At 43.3% G+C, this 24,435-nt stretch overlaps 1 protein-coding gene across 3 annotated transcripts in view; it reads right to left on the reverse strand.

Annotated features, from left to right (window-relative positions):
• The window catches only part of NLGN4X (neuroligin 4 X-linked), a 160,826-nt gene that overhangs the window by 115,093 nt on the left and 21,298 nt on the right, over positions 1 to 24,435 (reverse strand). For 2 of the 3 annotated variants that reach the window (XM_001516322.4, XM_029079791.2), the window contains exon 2: positions 16,936 to 17,023. The gene's annotated coding sequence lies outside the window, so the exon portion shown is untranslated. Of the gene's footprint in view, positions 1 to 16,935; positions 17,024 to 19,520; positions 19,592 to 24,435 lie in introns of those variants that run through there. The other variant, XM_029079792.2, reaches the window with a different exon arrangement.

Here is a 24,435-nt window from a genome sequence, read left to right on the forward strand (position 1 = left end):
CTGCACTTCTTTGTGCCTCAGTTACCTCATCGGTAAAATGGGGATCAAGACAGTGAGCCCCACATGAGACAGGAACTGTGTCCACCCTGATTTGCTTTATTCACCCCAGGGCTTAGTAGAGTGCCTGGTACATAGTAAGAGCTTAACAAACAAGATTACTGTTACTTTTAATATTATCTGCCCCAGGAAAAATATGATTGGTAGAAACCAGCACACTTAATAATAATAATTATGGTATTTGTTAAGTGCTTACTATGGGCAGAGCACTGTTCTAAGCACTGGGGTAGATAAAGTCAGATTGTCCCAGGTGAGGCTCACATTTTTTAATCTCCATTTTTACAGATGAGGTAACTGAGGCACAGAGAAGTGAAGTGACTTGTCTAAAGTCACACAGCAGACAAGTGGTGGAGTCAGGATTAGAACCCTCTACCTCTGACTCCCAAGCCCGGGCTCTTTCCACTAAGCCATGTTTGAATGGCACTGAACAAACCACTGGGACTATATTTGGTTCTAAAAGAGCACTGGTTCTAAAACAACTTATCTTCCCATCTCAAATCCTGAAGGTAGAAGCAGCGTGGCTCAGTGGAAAGACTGTAAAATGGGGATTAAGACTGTGAGCCTCATGTGGGACAACCTAAATACTCTGTATCTCCCCCAGCGCTTAGAACAGTGCTCTGCACATAGTAAGCACTTAACAAATACCAACATTATTATTATTATTACTGTACTAAGCACTGGGGGAGATACGAGATAATGAGGGATATAGTTCCTGTCCCACATGGGACTCCCAGTGTGGGAAGACAGGCCATCAATCCCATTTTACAGATGAGGAAACTGCACAGCACTCCCCGTTTTCAAAGCCCTTTTGAAATCCCATCTCCATGAGGAATTTCCAGATTAATTTTCAATCTCCCCATTTTACAGCCCCCCAGATGGTACTTCAGAACTTTGATGCCATTTTTAAATACCCTCAAACTCTCGCAGCGCTCGTGGGAATACCTTACGCTTCTGCTCAGATTATTCTGTACTTAGCCCGGCTTGACATAGTACATACTCAGCAAAACCTGCAATTTTTATTATTATTGTGAGTATTATTCTATACTATTAATATTAGTAGTAGTAATTATCAAAGCAATAATAATAGGGTAGCGGTACTCGAGTAAACAAAATCTATTTATCTAGGGATGGGTAGTTATTTGGATCTGGCTAAGATTTCCGTTATTTCTCTTTAGGCTGTACGGGTCTTAGAAGGAGATTCTACAGACAGTGAAATTCATCCATACGTGAGTGTGTTACTGAAAAGGCCAACGTGGAACCTACAGACTGGGTCACACTGTGGGCACAAAAAGACTATCTTTTTGTGACAACCCTGTTCTCTTGTCACATTTGATGTTTGCGGGACTTAGCACTGTTTTCTCTTTTGCCTCCTTGTCTCTTCTTCCTCAAGGAGCTTTGGATCAAAAAGAGCCACTCCTTTCTGGATCACACTGCGCCACGTCAGGCTAACCTCAGCAATGGACTCCCGGTTTTGAGCTGAGCTGTAGCATTTGCCTGAAGTTTTGTTCTGTTCTGTCCCTAAAAGACTTCCTCTGCCTTCCTTGCGGTATTCCCTGTTGCCAGTTCTTCAGCTTTGTTTTTTCTTGTTGCTTTCTTAAATAGTGTTAAGAGCTTGCTGTGTGCTAGGCACCGTACTAAACGCTGGGGTCGATACAAGATAATTGGGTTGGATGTAGTCCCTGCCCCACATTAGGGCTCACAGTCTTCATCCCCATTTTATAGATGAGGTCACTGAGGCTCATATAAATGAAATGACTTGCCCAAGGTTCCACAGCAGACGAGTGGCAGAGCCAGGATTAGAACCCAGGTCCTCTGACTCCCAGGCCTGTGCTCTATCTACTGCTGCTTCTTTCATTCATTCATTCATTCCATCTTTTTTGTTTTGAGCGCTTCCTGTGTGCTGAGCCCTGTACCTAGTGCTTGGGAGAGTATATCACAACATTAAACAGTCGCATCCCTGCCCATAAGGAGTTTACAGTCTAAAGGGTTTAGTTTCAACTAGGTGTGTGGCTAACCTCTGGGTATGAAATGCAGCAGAATTTATGTTTCATTCAAATGGACCGGACAAGGCCCTAACAGAAGAGCAAGATTTTTTCAGTGCCTAATGGCACAGCACCAAGCCTGTAACAGTGCAATCTGTGAATACCAAAAGCAAGACAGCACAACCATATTAAAGCTGAAGGGGCACCAGACAGAAGCACTGACTCCACAGCCACTTTAAAAACAATCTTCTAAAACCCAGTTGCAATTTCGAATAAACCTACCAGAGGAATAATTCCCCCCTAAACCAAAAACATGAAAATATGTCTATTGATCTATCAAAGACTACAAAAATCTGCACAATCCCATGCACCTATATCCATATGCACATGCATGCTGTCTAAAAAAAAAAACCCCAAACTTTAACTTTAAAAGCGATTATGAAAACTTTCATCATGGATTTCCACACTTTTCCGACACATCACATTATTCTAATCGATGCATATTAGTCCTTGCTGACTGAAAATGGGGAAGGACCTAATTTTGCTTTGATGTGCAATGTTGGCTGCTAAAATGATAAGATGATGAAGTAAAATGTCCCATGACCTGATAAAATTAGCTATTAAGGAAACACTGCCAGACTCAAATACATAAAGCTGTGATGCTTCAATTTTTCTATTAATAGAAGGCATTTTAAGTCTTCAAGACTTTTTATGAAATACTCCACATTTGGAACAAAGTTCATCTTTCTGTTCACCACCTGGGAAACAGTATGACTACTGCCTTATTTCAACCATTTTGTCTCTCGGGAAAGGGGAGGTGTACATCCCCTTGTTTCTATTTACTGCAATTAAGTTGTCTTGTTTTTGTCTGTCTGTCTTCCCCGATTAGACTGTAAGCCCGTCAATGGGCAGGGATTGTCCCTATCTGTTGCCGAATTGTACATTCCAAGCGCTTAGTACAGTGCTCTGCACATAGTAAGCGCTCAATAAACACTATTGAATGAATGAATCAATGTGGCACCCCTCAAAAAGAGTTCACCTTCCAGACAGAAATCTGTCCCTCTATAGGGCTTCTCAAAATAACAAGGGACATCTGGGAGAGATTTCTTTTCCCAAGTTGAGTTAACACACTCCTGAAGTGTAAACATCCAGGTGTGGCACAGTGCCTCCAATTCCTGATGAAGAACAAACAAAAAAAAGCCACTGCATTCCTTGCTCCTTTGAGCGAGAGAGCGAGAGGCCCAAGCAATGTTGTTTTCAATCAAAAGGTGCTTCCCCATAGAAATCCCGAACTACTCTCCCCAAAGAGGGGGTCAAAATTCCACTAGGTTTCACTCTATCAATCGATGGTATTTTTTGAGAACATCCTGCGTGCAGACCATTGTACTCAATTGCCACCCTCCCCGCTCCGCAACTCTAGGCCTACAGGGCCAGTCGTGAAATCAGCCCCTGATCACGACACCCGATAAAATCTAGAATTTCTTCTCAATAAAATCTTTTTGCGTTGATAAAGGACTTTTTGGGGACACTGTCGATTAGCTCTCCTTCAGATTAAACCTTCGCATACACTCCTGAAATGTCAATAGCCATCTCATCATTTTGCGGCAAGACAAAATCATCCATTCTTCTATTATGTCGACGTGACGACATTTTAGTGTTCAGAAAACCTCTGAGAGGATATTCTCTTCTTTAATGAAAGCACACATCAATCTGGGTGCCGGTTTTCTACTCTCTGATCAATCCTTTCCTTAAATATAAGTGTTGGGGATACTCCCTTCTGATAGCTGTCACTGTGGGCATCCTGGTAAGGTCCTTTCTTTCTTCCTACTACACTGATCAACCGGAACAGGCTTTCGGCAATTCCTGGTCTCCTTGGCTCCTTTCAGACCTTATATTAAGATCTATCGTTTCAGCCTGGCCTATTACTCTTAACACAATTAAAACCAATTAAATCCAACTCCCTGATTGTCCTATTTTCCCTGGGTTTAATTATCCTGAAAATACTCTGTCATTTTATGTCTCTCTTCACTTCTCCCACAGCAGATGGTATCTAAAACCCAGAGAATTGGATGCAAATACATTCAGTTTCTATTACGTGGCACACTATCCAAAGTGGAAAACCACTAGGAGGAAACAAACGTGTTTACTTAATTACTAATGTCGCCTGAAAGTTAGAAGGGTTCACCTCCCCCTGGGAAAAAAAATCTACAAGTTCCTCAGATCAGGAGAGCTACATCGGTACAGCTCTCCTTATTCAAATAATAACTATGGGATTCATTTCTCAATCAGAGGGTGATTTCTCAATAAAAACCAACACGGCACTGTAGCTATTCTCTTAAAAAATGCTGTCCCTTCTGCAACTGGGTCTCGGGCTACCGCGCCAAATTCAATCTGCCTCCAAATATCTGTCTCCTGATCTCTGCCTCCAATCTCAAGAGGCATGATATGAGGTTAGCAGCAAGGCTTAGTCAGTAGATCAAGGGCCTGGGGCTCAGAAGGACCCGGGTTCTAATTCCGGTTCTATCACTTGTGTGCGTGGGACCCTGAAAAAGACACTTCACTTCTCTGTGCCTCGGTGACTTCATCTGTAAAATGGGGATCCGGAGTACGAGCCCCTTGTGGGACAGGGACTGTGTCCAACCTGATTAACTTGTATCTACCCCAGTAAGCGCTTGGGAGAGTACTATAGACAAATGCTAACAGGTGCAGAGCGTGCCCACAATGAGTTTTGCTGTGTAGAGGGGGAGTCAGACATTAATGTAAACTACAGATACGCACATAAGTGCTGTGGGGCTGGGAGGGGGATGAATGAAGGGAGCAAGTCAGGGTGATGCAAAAGGGAGTGGGAGGGGCCCGATATGATGAGGACGCCCGAGGCCTGAGGAAACCAACCAAGGGCCATGGATGGCAGCGGTGGGAAAACTGGCCAGGACAGCTGTGGATGTGACTCAGGGACTCCTGGAGGAAGCAGCTGATTGGGACCAGAGAAATCACACAGGAACCCAAGTCAATGGCAAAAGGGTTGGCCTGGCGGGAGCGGCAAAGCAGCCAGGTCAGGGGAGGCAGGCCAACGGGACACCGGGACGGGGTTGGAAGAGGGACTTCCGGCGAGACTGGCAGGACTCCCCGAAGCAACCAGAGGACCAGATGGGAGGAGTAAGACACGGAAGGCGCCGATGGGCTGCCATGAGATGGTGGAAGATGGGAAGGAGATAAAGAGATGACAAGCTGGGACTACCACCACACACACACACACACACACACACACACACACACCCCACCCACCCACACACCCCCGCTTCAAACACTCACCGGCCCATATATGCCCACAACATACAGACGGCAGCAAAGCAGATGTACAGCACAGTGCAACACACATGCCATGTACACACATCGAGCAAATATATAATAATACAAATATGGCCAATATGCCCGTAGTTGGGTAGGGACTGTCTCTGTGCCAAGTTGTACTTTCAAAGTGCTTAATACAGTGCTCTGCACACAGTAAGCACTCAATAAATACAATTGAATGAATGATTACAAACACGCCCACACACACGCACATAAGGGACATATTTTTTTTTTATCACCCGCTAGCTAACATCATGAACAAATAAAAAGCTACACCACACAGCAAGACAATTTTTACAAATCTGGGGATTAATAAGTCACTCGTTTGCTCCTTGGGGGGGGCGGGATTTTATCGACCAATTCTCCTGTAAAGAACTCTCCCAAGTCCTTAATACAGCGCTGAGTTTGCAGCTCACATTCCTATCCTAGAAGGGGAGAGTTTAAAGAAAAAAAAGACCGTGGAGACAGAGATCTCCAGGAATTGGATGTCCACGTAGAAGGCCGCTTCTCAAAGGCTGAATAAGTCAGGGCCGGAGAGAAAGTGCGAGCTGCTTATGTTTCTAACCTCGGGGAAGATTTAGAAAGAAATCCCAGCCCCTGTGAGTCTAGAAATTTATTTAAGGATATCTTAACACATTCTTCCAAACTGTCTTTATTTAAAATAGCAAGCGCTCTCATCCTTTTCTAGGGGGATTGAACAAATATATAAAGAAGATATCCTGACTTTCAAATTCTAACAAGAATCCCCCGACAAAATTCCACCAGCTTGTTTAGATATTATAAAGCCGGAAGTCTTAGAGTAGGATATGGCTTCTCCTTTCAGGAAAAGGTCTTCCAAACATAATTTGTCAGGTTCTATTTTCTTAGAAGGGAAACTTGAATTAGAGGTGATTTTACAATAATGTGGAGATTTTAATTTGATCTAGATTTTTTGGTTTCCAGTCAGAAGAGATGACAGAGATTACTGAGAAAAGAGGCCTGATTCTCAGAGATATAAAATATGACCACCGGACTACAAAAATATTCTTCTACTTCTAGCGGTGGGTTTCTGGTTGTTTCTGCAGTAGCTGGGAGAGAAATGAATACAAAATCCAAGTTCATTAATGAATTTCTTCTTGTCTTCAAGAATGAAAGAGTCACGCTTACATGGGCAATGTAAAAAGTATCAGAGCTATAATTAGCGAAGTCTTGAGCAATGCAAGTTACTCAAGTGTGTGTATCTTAAGTATGTCTTAAGAAACTGTAAGGCCTAGTGGAAAGAGCATGACCCTGGGAGTCACAGGACCTGAGTTCTAATCCCAGCTCCACCGCTTGTCTCCTGTGTGACCATGGGCAAGTCATTGCACTTCTCTGTGCCTCAGTTCCCTTATCTGTAAATCAGGATCAATTAAGACGGTGAGGCCTAAGTGAGACAAGTTCTATCTCCTACCACATTATCTTGAATCTACCCCAGCACTTAGTACGGTGCTTGGCATATAATAAGCGGTTAACAGTGCTTGCCGCCATTTTCATTTTTCCCTTTTTATGTTTCAATCTTTATGAAACTTCTCCTCCAAGAGAGCCACTCTATTTCTGATTTCTATGCCTGTGGGGGGGCAACCTAATGAGGGAATCTCACACATTTTGTCTTATAATTGCGAGTTCCCAGCCATCCTTTTTTTTGGAAAAAGCAATGCTATCTTAGGTTTTAATTTGATAAATTAGCACCGTCATTTCACTGAACCCCGTGGCAATATACAATGTTATATTAATTTTCTTGGCCTGAATGCTATGTACATCAGAATTCTGGATCTCTATGGCAGCAAACGGCCAATATTAATTCTGAAAGTCCAATTAAGAAAAAAACAACTCCAAATATCTTTCTCCGAGATGTGGAATCCATTTCCTCTCTTAATGGATCAGGGATGGCGGGTGGCGTTCTAAAAGGGCTGTGCTGACAAAGTGGAAAGCACTTTCTGACTAATCAACACTCAGCATGCTCAACTGAATTGTGGTAGAAAAGTCCAGGAAAGAAGTGGCCTAAGGAAGCTTTTGGGAGGGATTGCAGAAGTTCACCCTATTTATTTTGTCAATGGTTACCCTATTTATTTTGTTACTGAGGTGTCCATCCCCTTGACTCTATTTATTGCGATTAAGTTGTCTTGTTTTTGTCCGTCTGCCTCCCCCGATTAGACCGTAAGTCCGTCGATGGGCAGGGACTGTATCTGTTGCCTATTTGTACATTCCAAGCGCTTAGTACAGTGCTCTGCACATATTAAGCGCTCAGTAAATACTACTGAATGAATGAAGTTGAGAACATTAGGACATCCTGAGAGAGTTTGGTGACTCGCCAGCAGAAAGTCCTACTGCCAAGAAGCACTAGTGGAAAGACCCTGGGCCTAGAAGTATACTTTGAGCAGAGCACTATACTAAGCACTTGGGAGAGTGCAGTACAACAGAGTTGGCAGACAACTTCCCTTCTTTAAAAAAACCTGGGAAAAACAAGTGGAAATGAACAAGAGAATGACTACAAAGTACATTCTTAGTCCTTTGCTATTTTTGCTAAAATGGCAATGTCCAAAAGATGCTTTTTTGGTGATTTCTGGCTGAGAGTTATAATTGAGTAACATCAAAATAAAATATTTTACCTTCTTAAGTATGGGTTGATAGTTCTTTGAGCTTTATCTTCTTTGGTTAAATTCTGGAAGACCTTTCAATTATTAATATTATTGTTGAATAATAATACTAACAATAATCATGATTGTGGTATCTGTTATGTCCTTACAACGTGCCAGGCACTATTCTAAATGCTGGGGTGGAATATACATGAAAATCAGCTTCGACAGAGTCTGTGTCCCACGTGGGGCTCATCGTCTTAATCCCCCTTTTACAGATGAGGAAACTGAGGGCCAGAGGAGCGAAGCGATTTTCCCAAGGTCATCCAGCAGATAAGTGGCAGAGCCAACTTAGAATGCAGGTCCTTCTAACTCCCAGGCCCCTGCTCTATCCACTAGCTAACACTGTTTCTCTGAAACTTATTTTCAACTGAAAATAGAGGAAGAAAATGAACAAATTGATGAAATCCTTTGTCATTGAGTGTCCTTGAGTTCTCGGCTGAGAGTTATTTATATAATAGGATAAAAGGATTGGTTAAGTTTTAATATACAACAAAATATACCCTAATGTAAGATGCATCCTCATGAATAAAACATACTAAAATGCAATAGAATAGAAATGCAGAGTTTCTATACACTTTACATGATGATCTCTTTGCTGACAGTTGGCTTGTATTCTTGTGCTGACCTCCATTTCTCTCTCGATCCTTCTTCTGTTTTCAGGGCACTCGATCACCTCGCCCCCTCGTTCCTCACCTCGCTACTTTCCTATTACAACTCTAACGCCAACCTACTCGCTATACCTCCATCTCGTCTAGCTCGCGGCCACCTCTCGCCCACGTCCTAACTCTGGCCTGGAACACCCTCCCTCTTCATATCCTTTAGACAGCTACTTTGCCCCACTTCAAAGCCTTATTGAAGACACATCTCCAAGAGGCCTTCCCTGATTAAGCCATCTTTTCCTTTTCTCCCATTCCTTTATGTGTCGCCCTGACTTAGTCCCTTTATTTATCCCGCTTCCCAGTCCCACAGCACTTATGTCCATAACTGGAACTTATTTATTTATATGAACATCTGTCTCCCCCTCTAGACTGAAAGCTCACTGTGGGCAGGGGATGTGTGTTATAGTGTTACATTGTACTCCCCCAATCGAGCAACAGAAAATAACAGTAAATAAGTAAATAAACAGTAGCTCAATAAACACAATTGATTGACGACAGTCGGTTCCCCGAAGAACCATTTCTCATTCCACAAGCCTATCGGTTGGTTCATCATCACGCCCATACTAGCATTAGAATTTAATAACAGGGAAGAACAAATTTTTTCTGTAAGGAAGTGAAAAGGCATTAGTGATGTAAAGTTACTTGATTCTCTTTTTGAAAGAAGCTCAACTATCACTCACTACTTAGGGGAGATGAAGTTTGTTGCGTTTTTTTCCAACTACCTTGGTAAAATCATTTGCTTCACAAAACTTCAATGGAGCTGGGATTGACTAACATTCAAGTAGCAGTGTATTCATTGTGGGTTTGCACAAAACAAAACTGCTTAATGGAATTCTACGACTTGTAACGTGTTCACTGATGGTTTTCCACATATCTGTCTAGCAACCTGTCGTGTTTAACCCATGTCACATATACACGATTGAGTCCTTTTACATTCAATCAATCAAGGGCATCTGCTGAGTGGTTACCTTATGCAGAGCATTCTACTAAGCACTTGGAAGAGTACAACAGAGTTGGCAGATATGTTCCCTGACCATAAGAAGCTTACAGGCTAGAGGGGTTTACCATCAAGAGGGGCTCACAGTCTACGGTCCCTATAAAGTCTACCGCTAAATCCTGTCTGCTTTTCCTCCGCAACTTTCCTAGAAAGCGGCAGAAACATAGGGGTATGCATCTTCAAGGTCTTTTTTAGCTCATCAAGGCTGATGTTGGAGTCTTGTACAGGCATGCTCAACTGACACTGCATAAAATGAGATTAGATGGCAACTTGCATCTCCGCGGCCCAAAGAAAGAATTATAAGGAACAAAAGCACGTAAGAGCGAAATGAATAAGCATTCTATTGTGTAGTGTTGATGCCACATATTTAGGAGAGACATGCACCGTATGATTCAAATGCCCTGCCTAAATACCTCCAAATGATGGCTAGGAGAAAGAAACAAAGAAAAATTTATAGATGTCTTGGGCCTTAGCAGAATACCAAATATATGAGATGATCATTGGCCAGGTTTTCTTAATAAATGACTTTGGGAAGTTGATTGATTTTGAAAGGTCTTCCAGAAAATAGTTTTAATCATTTCAACTCATTACGAAGGTCCACACTGCAATTTCTCCCTTGAACCATATGGTTAATTCATTGTTCTATCGCAGACCCTTTGATTTCATTTTCTGGATAACTCTAGACCAATTAACATCAGCTTTGAAAGGTAACATGACCCACTGATCTGATGTCTGAATTCAAGTCCTGACTCTCCCTGACAGAAGTAAATCACTGCTTCATTTTTTTCCCCACCAGCATAAGGGGAGACACAAAATTAACGATAATACTTGACTTCTCTGTGTCTCAGTGCTTCCTGTGTACAATAGGGATTAAGACTGTGAGCCCTGTGTGGGACATGGACTGTGGCCAACCCCATCTGTTTGTATCCACCCTAGTGCTTACTACAGTGCCTGACTCATAGTAAGCGCTTAACAAACAGCAGAATTATTATTATTATACAAATAGTATTTGTAGGGGCTTACTTCATGCAAAGCACTGGAGCATCGGGGTGATTGGATTGGACACCGTCTCGGTCCAATACTGAACTCACAATTTAAGAGGGAGAGCAGGCTTCTCATCTCCATTTAACAAATGAGGAAACTGAGGCCCAGAGAGCTTAAGTAACTCCCCCAAAGTCACCCAGCTGGTCAGTGGCATAGCCGGGATTAAAACCCAGCGGTTCTGATTCTCCACAATATTGATAGCAAGGACATATTGGCTACTTACTGGGCTAGACACAAGATAATCAGATCAATCCACCGTGTTTATTGAGAGCTTACTTTGTGCAGGACACTGGGCTAAGCACTCGGAAGAGTACAACACAACAATATAACAGACACATTCCCCACCCACAAAGAGCTGACGGTACCCAATCCCTGCCCCTCAGAGGGATCAGTCTAAAGAGGAGGGAGAATAGGCACATAAGAGCATTTGACAGATGAGGGAGACTGAGGAGGGAGCCTGAGGCACAAAGAAGCTAATGCCTTGCCAAAGGTCAGCCTCCAGACAAGGGGTTAGATTGAACCCAAGTCCCCGGACTCTCAAGCCCACTCTCTTGCCACTCAGCCAAACGCTTCCCATTCCATGACCTTTCCACCAGATCACACTTGCTCTCAACCGACCTCAAAGAGGTTGGGTAAAAACTTACTTGTGGGAACTCAGCGAGTCCAAAGATTCCAAGGAGCCTAGGGAAACTGCGGAAGACAATGTCCAGGGCAAAAAGAGACACTGCAGGGAGAAATCGTTCTTTGGGGAACACACTATAGTCAATCGATCGTATATATTGAGCTACTGCTGCGAAAGGAACACCAGAGAAGGGATTGTAGGACGGTGAGGTGAAGCAAGAGAGGATGCCGAGTCTGAAGCCGAATGAAAAATAGAGCAGTGTGGCCCGGTGGAAGGAGCGTGAGATTAGGAGTCAGAGGACCTGGGTTCTCATCCCAGCTCTGTCACTCGCCTGCCATGTGACCTTGGGCAAGTCACTTGACTCCTCTGGGCCTCAGTTCCCTCATTTGCAAAATGGGGGTTCAAAACCCGTTGGCCCTCCTACTTGGACCGTGAGCCCTATGTGGGACCTGATCATCTATCTACCCCAGCATTTAGTACAGTTTTGGGCACATAACAGGGCTTAACAAATACAGTCAATTATCATTAGTATTATTAAAGGAACGGAGGGTAGCCACAGAAGGAAACGGTAAGGTCTAGAACCCCGAGAACAAAGACGAACCCACTGAATTTGCCGAGGAGGTGGTCAATGATGAGCTTGGCAAGAGAGTTTATTTGGGTGACGAAGAAAGAAGAGCCAGGGTGATCAAAAATAATGTGGTCATGAGAAAATGGAGGCAACATGTGTATGTAGCATAATTGAAGAATCTGGGCACCCATAGGAGGAGATTGGAGGGCAACTAGAAGAAGCTCTATGTACATTCAGGATGTATTCAAATATTAAATCATTTCGTAGTTCCTGTTCCAAAAAGCCCATAAAAAGAGAAAACATGAAATTAAATGCTCATAGATTAAATCCCCAATAATAGCCTGAAAGAATTAAATTAATGAATAGTGTGTTCTTCACTTTTAATTAACTTTACTGTGAATCAGCACCTCTGGAAAGAATGCTATTTATGGGGACACATTTCTCTTGATAAACAATATTCTTCCAATCATTTTACGTAATTTGCTTGTTGCCTTGCCAAGTTTTATTTCTCGACCTTTCTTCCAGAACACCATAATTTGAACGAGCCAATCAATTAACATTAAAAGGACAAATGAAAGACTAAACATTCCCCAAGGAAGATTTAACTCTCCAAACAACTGAGCAGAAAACGTAGCAGGAAAAATGAAAGGTTTTAACTAGAAGACTAAATTACAGATAAGTCGATGCTAAAATGATTAGAACCCCTCTGTCTCTGAAAATCTCAAAATAAAACTTCATGTGCGCCAAATTCCCCCCTCAGTTCCTTCTATTTTGATTTCTCATAATCTTTGGTAAAAGTTATCTTCCTTAGAGAAGCAGCATGGCTCAGTGCAAAGAGCCCGGGCTTGGGAGTCACAGGTCAAGGGTTCGAATCCCCATTCTGCCACTTAGCTGTGTGACTGTGGGCAAGTAACTTCACTTCTCCGGGCCTCAGTTACCTCATCTGTAAAATGGGGATTAAGACTATGAGCCCCACGTGGGACAACCTGATTACCCCGTATCTACCCCAGCACTTAAAACAGTGTTCTTAAAGAAATTAAAGCGACCTGTTTAAGGTCCAAGATAATAAGGTGGGAAATGAGGGGTTTGTCGGGGCGGGTCTCTTGGAGAAGATGTGATTTTAGTAGGGCTTTGGTGCGGGGGGGAGGGTAGCAGGGAAGGGATGATAGTTTGCCAGGTATGAAGGGAAAGGGAAAGAAAGGATGTGGATCCAGGATCACCAGTGAGAAAGACAAGATCAAGGTGGAGTAAAATAGGTTGGTAAGAGAAGAATGAAGGGTGTGGGTTGGATTGTAGAAGGAGGTCAGCAAGATAAAGCCTGGGGAGAGCTGATAAGACTGCCTTAAAGCCAATGGTACAGAGTTTCTGTTTGTTGCGGAGGTGGACAGGCAAGCGTTGGCGGTTTTTAAGGAGTGGGGAGATGTGGACAAAAGGTACCTGTTGAAAAATGATCCAGGGAATCAAACGATAAATCAGTGATATTTATTGAGAGCTTGGTGCACGCAGAGCACTGTACTAAGCATTTGGGAGCACTCAATACTAGAGAGTTGGTAAACATGATCCCTGCCCAGCCTACAAAGGGAGACAGGTAATAAAGTAAATTCAAGATAAGGAAACCGGGCAGGGAATGTGTCTGGTATATTGTCCTCTCCCAAGAGCTTAGTACAGAGCTCTGCAGACAGTAACTGCTCAATAAATACGATCCATTGGCTGATTGTCAGAGTATTAGGACATGTACGCAAGTGTTGTGGGAGTGGAGGTGTGGTAACAAAGTGCTAAGTGGCTACAGGGCAGGGATTGTACATTCCAAGTGCTCAGTAAGGTGCTCTGCACACAGTAGGCACTCAAAAAATCCGATTGAATGAACGAATGACCAAGTGTGCATAAGAAACACAAAGCGGAGGGTGAATAAGATGGGAAAATGAAGGGTTGGTTTTGTGGCTTTCTTTTGTTTTTATGGTATTTGTTGAGCGCTTACTATGTGTCAGGCACTGTACTAAGTACTGTGGTAGATACGAGCTAATCAGGTTGGATACAGTTCCTGGCCCATATGGGGCTCACAGTCTTAATCCCCATTTTGCTGATGAGGCAACTGAGGCACAGAAAAGTGAGGTACTCTCTCTTAATATCGATGAGCCATATAATAATAATGTTGGTATTTGTTAAGCGCTTACTATGTGCCGAGCGCTGTTCTAAGCGCTGGGGTAGATACAAGATAATCAGGTTGTCCCACATGGGGCTCACAGTCTTAATGCTCATTTTACAGTTGAGGTAACTGAAGCTCAGATAAGTTAAGTGACTTGCCCACAGTCACACAGTTTACAAGCGGCGGAGCCGGGATTTCAGCCTGTGGCCTTCCCACTGAGCCACGCTGCTTCTCACGTGTGATTACCATGAATGGAGAATGACCTTTTTTTGCACACCCTGAAATATGTGAAATGTCAAAGAAAATCCAAGTAATGAGTGGAGAAGGAGAACGAAACAATACAAGTTGATTCTGTTGCCCCATTTCATCTTGGCCTATTTTATAAATGAAGTGTTCCATGCTGTCTTTGCTACACCCGTCCTGGTCTAACCACTGGAAAGTCCCATTTAGTTATTTGATTTCAGAACAAGTACTGCTATTGTGCAACAGAATACCGTCAGCATCACTAATAGAGGATGTGTTTGGAATTGATTAAATGATGGATGGACCTTGAAACATTTGGCTAAATCTGCTTAATCATCACCCACTTCTCTCACTGCTCTGCTAGTTCATTTTAAATTCCACAGTACCAACACCTTCCAATTTGTTGAGTCCTTCTACCACTTTATATCTAGTCTGAAAATAGAAAACGGGAACGCCTACCACTGGAAACCTATGGAAAACAAACAACAATTGGGGTTTCTCTACTTGGAAATCTTCATTTTGATCAACAAACTGGTGCCTGGATTATCTTCGTTGCATAGCAAGGTTCAGATTCAATTCATTAAGGTAAAGGAAAACCTCATAAACAGTAGCTTAGATGTTTGAAGATGAGATCTCCTTATACTACAACTTGCTTTTAGTGGCCCTGATAGTATTTATTAAGTGCTTACCATGCGCAAAGTGCTGGGAGAGAACACACGGATAGGAATTAGAGACAGCCTCTTTTAATTACTATGATCCTTGAGATGATGTCACTAGACAACCTAATAACATATCACACGAGGCCCTTATGAGAAGTCAAACTCAATCAATCGATTTACTGAGGGCTTATTCTGCGCAGAGCACCATTACTAAGCGCTTGGGAGAGCACAATAGAAGTAGTAGTCTCCAACCATGTCCTCAAAGAGTTTAAAATCCAGAAGGGAGGCAGACACTGCATATGCCCATTGACGGGATTTACGAAATGGGATTCCCCATTACTTCCAAAAGGAAATTGTCTGTGAGATCGATCAACAGACCACATTCTGTGGAATTCCATTTTGAATCCGTTGTGAATGAAAAGGGAGTGGAAATGCACAAGACTAAACCATACAAAGGAATCACGAGTTGTCGAAGTTTGTGTTACCTTCTTCCGACAGGTGCCCTTTAAATAACCCCCTTAGCTGAACCACATAAGTGTCAAAGAATGAGCTGTTGCTCATTTACTGCTGAAAGGGGGATGCCCGGACCTATTACTTCTGCTTCTCCTATGAAACAAGGCAGGCTGATTATACAAAACAGCACTCACTGCCGAGCAGCTACTTAAATGATTCAAGAAGCAGTGTGGCCTAATGGAAAGAGCTCAGGCGTGGCAGTCAGAGGTCCTGGGTTCTAATCCTGGCTTGGCCACATGGCTGCTGGGAGACTTTGCTCAAGCCAACTACCTTCCCTGTGCCTCAGTCTCTTCATCTGCTACATGGGGATTAAATTCTACTTGCTTCTACTTAGATGGTGAACTCTGCGTGGGACAGGAACTGGGTCCAACCTGACTAACTTGAACCTATCTCAGTGCTTAGAACAGTGCTTTAGCATATAGTAAGTGCTTAACAAGTGCCATTATCATTATGATTATTATTATGGAGTATTAATTCAGCAAAAGCTGCATCTGCTTACAGTTTCAAAAGCAAGCTGTGCCAGGAGAAGGACTCACACATTCCCCAAAGCACAGCATGCCTATTTATTAATGCCCTCTGCTATTAAAGAAACTGTCAGATGTATTCAGTGCACAAAGAAGATTGGGAACCACCTACTATTCTCTTACTAATTTATTTAGCACTACCTTACGTATGGCACCCCTAAGTGGTACGATAAGTGAGATGAACGTCCGCATCATAAAAAAGAAGATCTATTAACTGCTTGCAACAGGTAGCTGATTGGTCAATTTTTTAATTATAAGTACATACGTATTTGCTATTGATAAAGGTGGTGAGGCAGTTGTTTCAGGGACAGAGGGAGAGAGAGAGAGTGAGAGAGAGAGAGAAAGAGGTCTGACAGGTCACTCAATCATATAAAGTCCAATTTAAATAACCAACCCACATTGATTTTTGATAGTGAATCCAGAAACCGATTCACATGCACCTATCCCCCATGTTTAGAACAATGCTTGGCACATAGTAAGTGCTTAACAAGTACCATTTTTTTTTAAGAAAAGGACCACATGGTGCCCTTGAAAACTTCCTGACTTTGCTATTTTAGGATCTATACTCTATTTAAATGCCCGCATCCCCTGTAAGCTCACTGTGGGCAGGGCTCATATCTACACACTCTCCTGTATTGGGCTCGTCAAAGCACTTAGTACAGTGGTCTGTAAATAAATACCACCAACTGATTGATCGATCATTGTCCAGGTGATTATCACAGCCAGGGGATGACCAGCTGGAGTTTGATTTGCTCATAATCTGCACAAAACCTACTTGTTTCCCATATGGGGAAAATGTTCATTCCTAGCCATGCCACTGGGAAGAAGTGATGGTGCTATACTCAAGAACTGAAAAGCAGGTAACACAGGACAAGGATTAGCAAATGCTTTTAAAAATAGAATGTGCACTTACCACTATATTAACGCTTAAAGACGAAGCACCAAAATTCCCTCCACGGGAAGCTGCTTGGTGTCATTTCAATTCCAGGACATGTCTTTTCCTAGAAAAAAAGAGGCATATTGCAGCATTCAGTAAAACAAATGATACTGTCAACTCAAAATGAATGCTACAGTCCCCATAACTGTATTTTTTTTGGGGGGGGCAGTAACCAGAGCTGAAAATTAACAAGAAGAACTGATTCCCCCTCTGTCCTCCTGCAAGAAACATTCTAAGTCAAACAACTAGTGGAGAAAGGACAACTGCAAAGTCATCACTAAGTCTGGATTTGCAATTGAACCATTTTATGACTTGTTCCATGGGGGAATACAAATTAAATGGAATCTACTTGAGGTTAGCAATTTGCTTCTGATCTGTATTTTTCTGGGCTCCTGTATAGATCTGCCTTTGAGAGAGAAATCAATTTTTAGGTCGATTACCAGTCACACCTAGTCAAAAACTCAGATGTTTCCCCCAATCTGCAAAATGCAGAAGCCATCCAAAATATTCCAAAGCACGGTGGATTGTGTGGTCAGGCTCTATGGATCTCACGGACAGATCTTATCCTACCCCAGTAGAGCCTTCTATGCAATCCCAATAATCTAATGGTTTGTATTACTGCCCTTGAATCATTCAAAAATTCTCTCTCAAAATCTAAGGATTTTCTCCCTTTTCTTCCACCCAACTGTGCCTTCCTCTCTCCTGGGCATTTACGCGTGCCAGCATGGTGAAGTTGTGATAGCACCATCATGACCCAAGATGATAAACAAGCCATAAGAAACAGTGTTTCTTCTACTCGGATACATTGCAGAGTGAGGGAGAATCACAGGGAAATTCGGGGGGGATGATTAAGAGGGTTTGGTCATGTGGCAAATAGCATTAATAAGTCGCAAGTCAGGCCATTATGCGAGCTATCTCTAACAGGGGAGAAATACTGGGATACGCAAATGCGTACACCTATGTAGGCCTGGGTCCACAGCCGGGATTGTTTCTGTGTTTACAGTCTTCAAAGCAAACAGGTATCAATGCAAATGATCACAGCCCAGTGGCTGGACCTGGGTTCTAATCCTGGCTCCAATACTTGTCTGCTCTGTGACCTTGGGCAAGTCACTTAACTTCTCTGTGCCTCACTGTCCTCTTCTGTGACATGGGGATTAAATACCCATTCTCCTCCCCTACTTAGGCTGTGATCCCCACCTAGGGCAAGGACTAAGACCTGATTACCTTCTATCGACCCCACCGCTTAGTACAGTGCTTGGCACAGAGTATGTGCTTAACAAATACCACAACTATTATCAGCATTACAAATGTCGCTCCCTGGGGAGTGTGGCTTAAAGAAGTGCTGAACAAATAGCACGATAATTATTAATACTACAATTGTTGTTCCCTGGAGAGGGTGGCTTGGAGAAGTGCTTAACAAGTATCACGACTGTTATTAATATACGATTGTTGTTCTCTTGGGAGGGTGGCTAGGAGAAGTGCTTAACAAATAGCCCGATTGTCATTAATATACAATTGTTGTTCCCTGCGGAGTGTGGCTTAAAGAAGTGCTTAACACATAGCACGATTATTATTAATACTACAATTACTGTTCTGTGGGGAGGGTGGCTTGGAGAAGTGCTTAACAGGTAGCACGATTGTCATTTATATATAATGGTCGTTCCCTGGGGAGGGTGGCTTGGAGAAGTGCTTAACAAACACCACAAAGTTCACAAATCCTCCAGCTGTTAGCCTCTGAGGAGTGTGGCTTGGAAAACACCAAGATGACAGCACGCTCCATGTCGAGCTCCCGTCCCCTAAGCACCTGAGCAGCATGTTTTCGGGGGAAATGCCCGGGCTTGGGAGTCGGGGGTTGTGGGTTCTAGTCTGGCCTCTGTCCACTTGTCAGCTGGGTGGGACTTTGGGGGAGTCATTCCCTTCTCTGGGCCTCAGTTCCCTCATCCGTCCAATGGGAATGAAGGCTGCCAGCCCCACGTGGTACCACCTGCTGACCTGGTAATAATAATAATGTTGGTATTTATTAAGCGCTTAACATTATGTGCCGAGCACTATTCTAAGCACTGGGGTAGGTAGAGGGTGATGAGTTTGTCTCACGTGGGGCTCCCAGTCTTCATCCCCATTTTCCAGATGAGGTCACCGAGGCCCAGAGAAGGTAAGTGACTTGCCCACAGTCACCCAGCTGACAAGTGGCAGAGCCGGGATTGGAACCCACGACCTCTGACTCCCAAGCCCGGGCTCTTGTCACTGAGCCACGCTGCTTCCCATATTATGTGGCAAGCACTATTCTCAACACTGGGGTAGATACAAGATAAACAGGTTGTCTCACGTGGGGGTCCCAGTCTTCATCCCCCTTTTCCAGATGAGGTCACCGAGGCCCAGAGAAGGGAAGTGACTTGCCCACAGTCACCCAGCTGATTAGGGGCAGAGCTGGGATTGGAACCCATGACCTCTGACTCCCAAACCCGGCTGTTGCCACTGAGCCACGCTGCTTCTCTATGGAGCCCAGCGCTTAGGAGAGGGCTTGGCGCCTGGTAAGCGCTTAATAGATCCCAGTTTATTACCCTCCTCCTCCTCCTCCTCGTCAGGACTGCCCGTCCAGCAGCGGCCCAACCTGCGCCCTGAGGACGGGCCGCAGCCACGGGGGGCGGTTTTATGCGGCCCTCATTTGCATAGCCCCGCCCCTATCGGCTCCAGCGACTCCCATTGGCCCTCCCGTGCTTACCTAATAATAATAATAATAATAATAATAATGGCCTTTAAGTGCTTACTATGTGCCAAGCACTATTCTAAACACTGGGGGGGGGGGGTGGTAATCAAGGCAATCAGGTGGTCCCACGTGGAGCTCCCAGTCTTCATCCCCATTTTCCAGATGAGGTAACTGAGGCCCAGAGAAGCCAAGTGACTTGCCCAAAGTCACACAGCCGACAAGTGGCGGGGCCGGGATTAGAACCCAAGACCTCTGACTCCCAAACCCGGGCTTCTTCCACTGGGCCACGCTGCTTCTCGTCAATACCGTCATCATCATCAAATAAGAGGGAAAATTGGCATTTCATCCCCATCTTACAATGGAGGGAAGTGAGACACAGAGACAGTCACACAAGCTGAGATTAGACCTCTGGTCCTTTGATTCCCAGGCTTGTACTTGACACAAAGTAGGTGCTTAAATACCATTAAAACGCCCCCCCCGCCAATACTCTCACTCACAACCCCACACCCCTACACCTCAACCCCAGTTTGGGAGAGACTGGATGACTCCAAAGGCCCATGCTTGACACATAAGAGGTGCTAAAATAACATTAAAACACACCCACCCTCACACACCCACCGCAGTTGGGGAGAGATTGGATGAGGAACACTTTTCTTTCCTTTGTAAAATGCTGATACCTCATACTGAGCAAGCAAAACTGAAAATATTTAAGCATGTGAAAATGTAAACAGCAGAGGGCTCTCGCGCCTATAGGTCTCTCTTCCTCTTTCTTCCTTTTATAAACATGCCTAAAACCATTAATTCCATTTGGCATTTAGTTCTAGGCTAATCATTAAAGACGAGTGCTTTGTGCTATAAATCAAAGCTCAAACCACATAGGATGAAGGTGAAATGAGCTTGAACTCTTCTAACTCCCTAATTCGATTGAAGCAAATAAAATGCATTTTAAAGAAATAAGATCGGCATTTAGCATCCGACCATGTCAATCCAGCACAATCTTATTTCCTGAAAACATACTCTTTCTTTTTGATAACTACCCCGGTTAATGTGATGGTGAATATGCTAATATGGTGAGTAGGGAATGGGAGTAACATCACAAGATGGAAATCTTTTTCGTGATTAGGAGATGAGCAGCAAGACTTTTAGTAAGAGGAGGTATTGTGATTCCAAAGTGTCTTAAGGATTGATACTTCATTTTATTGAGCTATGTAAACTGAATTAATCTTTCTGTAACCTTGATGGTTTTCCCTTCAAAAAATCCTACCTGGTTCCTTAAAAACACATTTTGCAACCACTATAAGCTCTCAGAGATCATATATACTAATTCTATCGTTATCTCCTGAGCACTTAATACACTGCTTCGTCTACAGTAGGAGCTCAGTAAAATTCTATTTCAATCAATCGTATTTGTTAAGCATTTACTGTGTGCAGAGCATTATACTAAGTGCTTGGGGGAGTACAATATAACAATGTAACAGACACATTCCCTACCCTTTACAGAGTTTTTGTAAGAATACGAGATTCAAGGAATATCATATAGACTTAAAGGTGAATGCTGAGAGAGAAAAATGAAGACCAAAAAAAAAAAAGTGAGACAGAGGTGGGGGGCAAGGGAGAGAGGAAAACAAAGACATGGATAAGGTGAAAAAAAGAGCAAGAATCTGGAACGGAGAGAGAGAGAGAGAGAAAGAATTTGAACTGGTTACCTCTGAGACTAGAACTGTCATCTACTAGTTGTTTGGGGATTAAGTAGGGATGGGAAGACCATGGAAAAATTCCATCACACAATGTTTGAGAAGTATCAGTAGACACCCAGTGAGAACATTCTGACAAAAACTCCTATTCTGGGCCTTTAAAATAATCCTGCTATTATAATTAATAGTGCAAATACAACCTTTGAGGCATCAGATGCTGAGGTAAGGACACCTTCTAATCTGAGCTATAATAACGTTTCAAATAACTCGCTCCACAAATTGTCATCATTGCATCTGAAGATTTCAGAGTTCGGATAGATGGTCATGGCCATTCCAGCTCCCCAAAACCTAGGACACAAGACATAGGACATGACTAATCCTAGATAGGAAAGGTTTCCATGACCTAATTTATGCAACTTTATTTGGGACCGAGGGAAAGAACAGCCAAATATTACATCTGGCCAACGGGTACCAGTTTTACTCCTCTCCGCTCCTGCCTCCCTTTCTCCACCTTCACTCCCCATTTCTACTTAGTTCAGGCAGAAGTGAACAGGGGAAAAATGAACAGCAGGGCAAACAAACCCGCCTGGGCCGTTTCCCCAAATGGTAGCTGTCTGGAAGCTAAAGGGGAAAATCATAGTAATAGGAATGGAATTAAGAACATACAATGGGCACATAACTAAGTGCTTACATACCATTAAAAAAGAACAAACGGCTACCTCTTCTTGGGGACAGACTAGAGGGAGATCTGAAAACAGTGACGAGTATCAAATGCACAGTATGACCAATCCTATCATTGCTTACATTCAGAGTATCAGAGAGTTTGTCACACTTGATTTATTTTTAGCTCTCCTCTTCCCACACGGACAGGATTGAAACATCAGCTTTGAAGATTAGTGATGGTCTAAAATAAATTGTTCCTTATAACCACTCCAAACTACCTACATCATGAATATCCCTTCACCACTCATCACCAAATGCCATATAAGCCACTTTCCCTGTTGGCCACAGGATGGCTATTGGTGGATGTCAATCGATCAGAGGCCCTCATAATAATAATAATAATCATGGTATTTGTTAAGTGCTTACTATGTGCAAAGCACTGTTCTAAGTCCTGGATTGAGCACCTACTGAGGGCTAGCCTCTGCATGAAATAGTGGTAATATGAGTTATATTAATAGTCATATATAAATATATTAATTAATATTATTTTAACAGTAATAGGATGTACTGAGCACCTACCGGAGGCAATGTACTCTAGGAAATACTTGGGGAACACAAAATGCACAAGTGATAGATTCCCAGCGGTTTACACATTAATGGGAAAGAAGGAGAAGTTCACACAACAAGCAAGATGGGGAGATAGGATTAGAATCCAGATCCTGACCCCCAGGCCCGGGCTCTTCTCACTACCCCACGCTGCTTCTCCCTAGATCATGAGGAAAAGCCAGAAGACCACAAGGATACCACTTTAGTCAACATCTTTAAGGAGAATGAGGAAAGGGCTGATGGGCAAAACTACTGGGGAATCTTTCTGCTTTCTATTAAAGGCAAAGATTTTAGACAGAAATCTGACTGGTGAACCTGTGGATGACCCTAGCGATGCGCGAGCTACAAAATTGCATAGTGCCTTCAGATCAAAACGCAGCACTGCAGATGTGATCTTCGCCCCGGACTAGATATGGGAAACAAGAAGAGAGCAACAGTCGGACCTCTACGCTGGGTTCCTTGACCTTACAAAAGCATCTGACATCATCAATAGACCAGGATTCTGGAAACTGGTAGGCGAACTCAGGGTCTTGAGAAATTCAACGGCAGCTGTGAGAGGGTCGATGCCCTAGAGCCAAGCCTTCACAGAGGATACCAAAAGACAACATCAAAAGCAGGCAGAGGCTCTCACCCTTCGTTCTTCTCACTGGGCCTCCTCACCTTTCCCTCTCGCTCACGGGCTTCCTTCTCACATACAGATCCCTCCCCATCCTGACCTGGCAGGCCACTTCCCTCCCATCTTCAAAGTTCTTCTGAAGCCACATCTCCTCCAGGAAGCTTTCTCTGATTAATCTCTCACCACCACACATTATTCTGCCTTTTTTTCAAACACCCCTCCATCACTTTTACATCACCTGATCTTGGGGTCACTCCCTACTCCCCCAGGCAGGCTCCCACACTATTCAGGTACATATTTTTGATGTCTGTTGCTTCCCCTGCGTGCAGTTCATTTTAGTGTCTTCTCCCCCTCTAGACTGCACGATCCTTGTGAGCATGGATCATGTTCACTATCGCTTATACCTTCCCAAGTACTAACTACAGAGTTCTGCAGAGAGTCATTAAACATAATTGATGAATTAAATGAAGGAAAGTACACAATCCCTACCTTCGAGGCCCTTCTAGTCTAATCAGAGAGACAAGCAACCCTAGGCTGCTTAGAAGATAGATAAAATAGTAGTCTAGATACAAGGATGAAAACAAGAGTAAACAATTAAATAGATGAATAAACTAACAAAGGAATTTGTTGATCATCGAAGAATTTTGAAGTGAATGGTGAAGGGTTTGGGTTCAGGTCAAGAGGAACTGAGGAGCCACTGGGAACTTTTAAGGAAGAGAATGATATGTCTCAAAATCAAATACATTATTTAAAGAGTCATAATAATATTAACAATAATTATGATACTTGTTAAGCATTTACTAAGTCGAGCACTGGGGTAGATACAAGATAATCGGGTTGGACACTGTCCCTCTCCCACATGAGGTTCACAGTCTAAGGAGGAGGGAGTAGGATTGACTCCCTATTTTACAGATGACATAACTGAGGTACAGAGAGGTTAACTGATTTGCCCGGGGTCACACAGCAGACACATGGCAGAGCTGGGATTAAAAACCAGGTCCTCTGACTCCCAGACCTAGGCTCTTTCCACTAGGCCATGCTGCTTCTCTAATTAATCACGTATGACTGATGAAAGTATCAGTAATCCTTTACAAATACAGAAACTGAGACAAAAGGCATTTGGCCCAATCCTTTACAAATACAGAAACTGAGACAAAAGGCATTTGGCCCCCAATTTTATATTTTTATTG

The sequence above is a fragment of the Ornithorhynchus anatinus genome, chromosome 15 (genome assembly GCF_004115215.2).
Source record: "Ornithorhynchus anatinus isolate Pmale09 chromosome 15, mOrnAna1.pri.v4, whole genome shotgun sequence".
In the NCBI taxonomy this organism is placed as follows: domain Eukaryota; kingdom Metazoa; phylum Chordata; class Mammalia; order Monotremata; family Ornithorhynchidae; genus Ornithorhynchus; species Ornithorhynchus anatinus.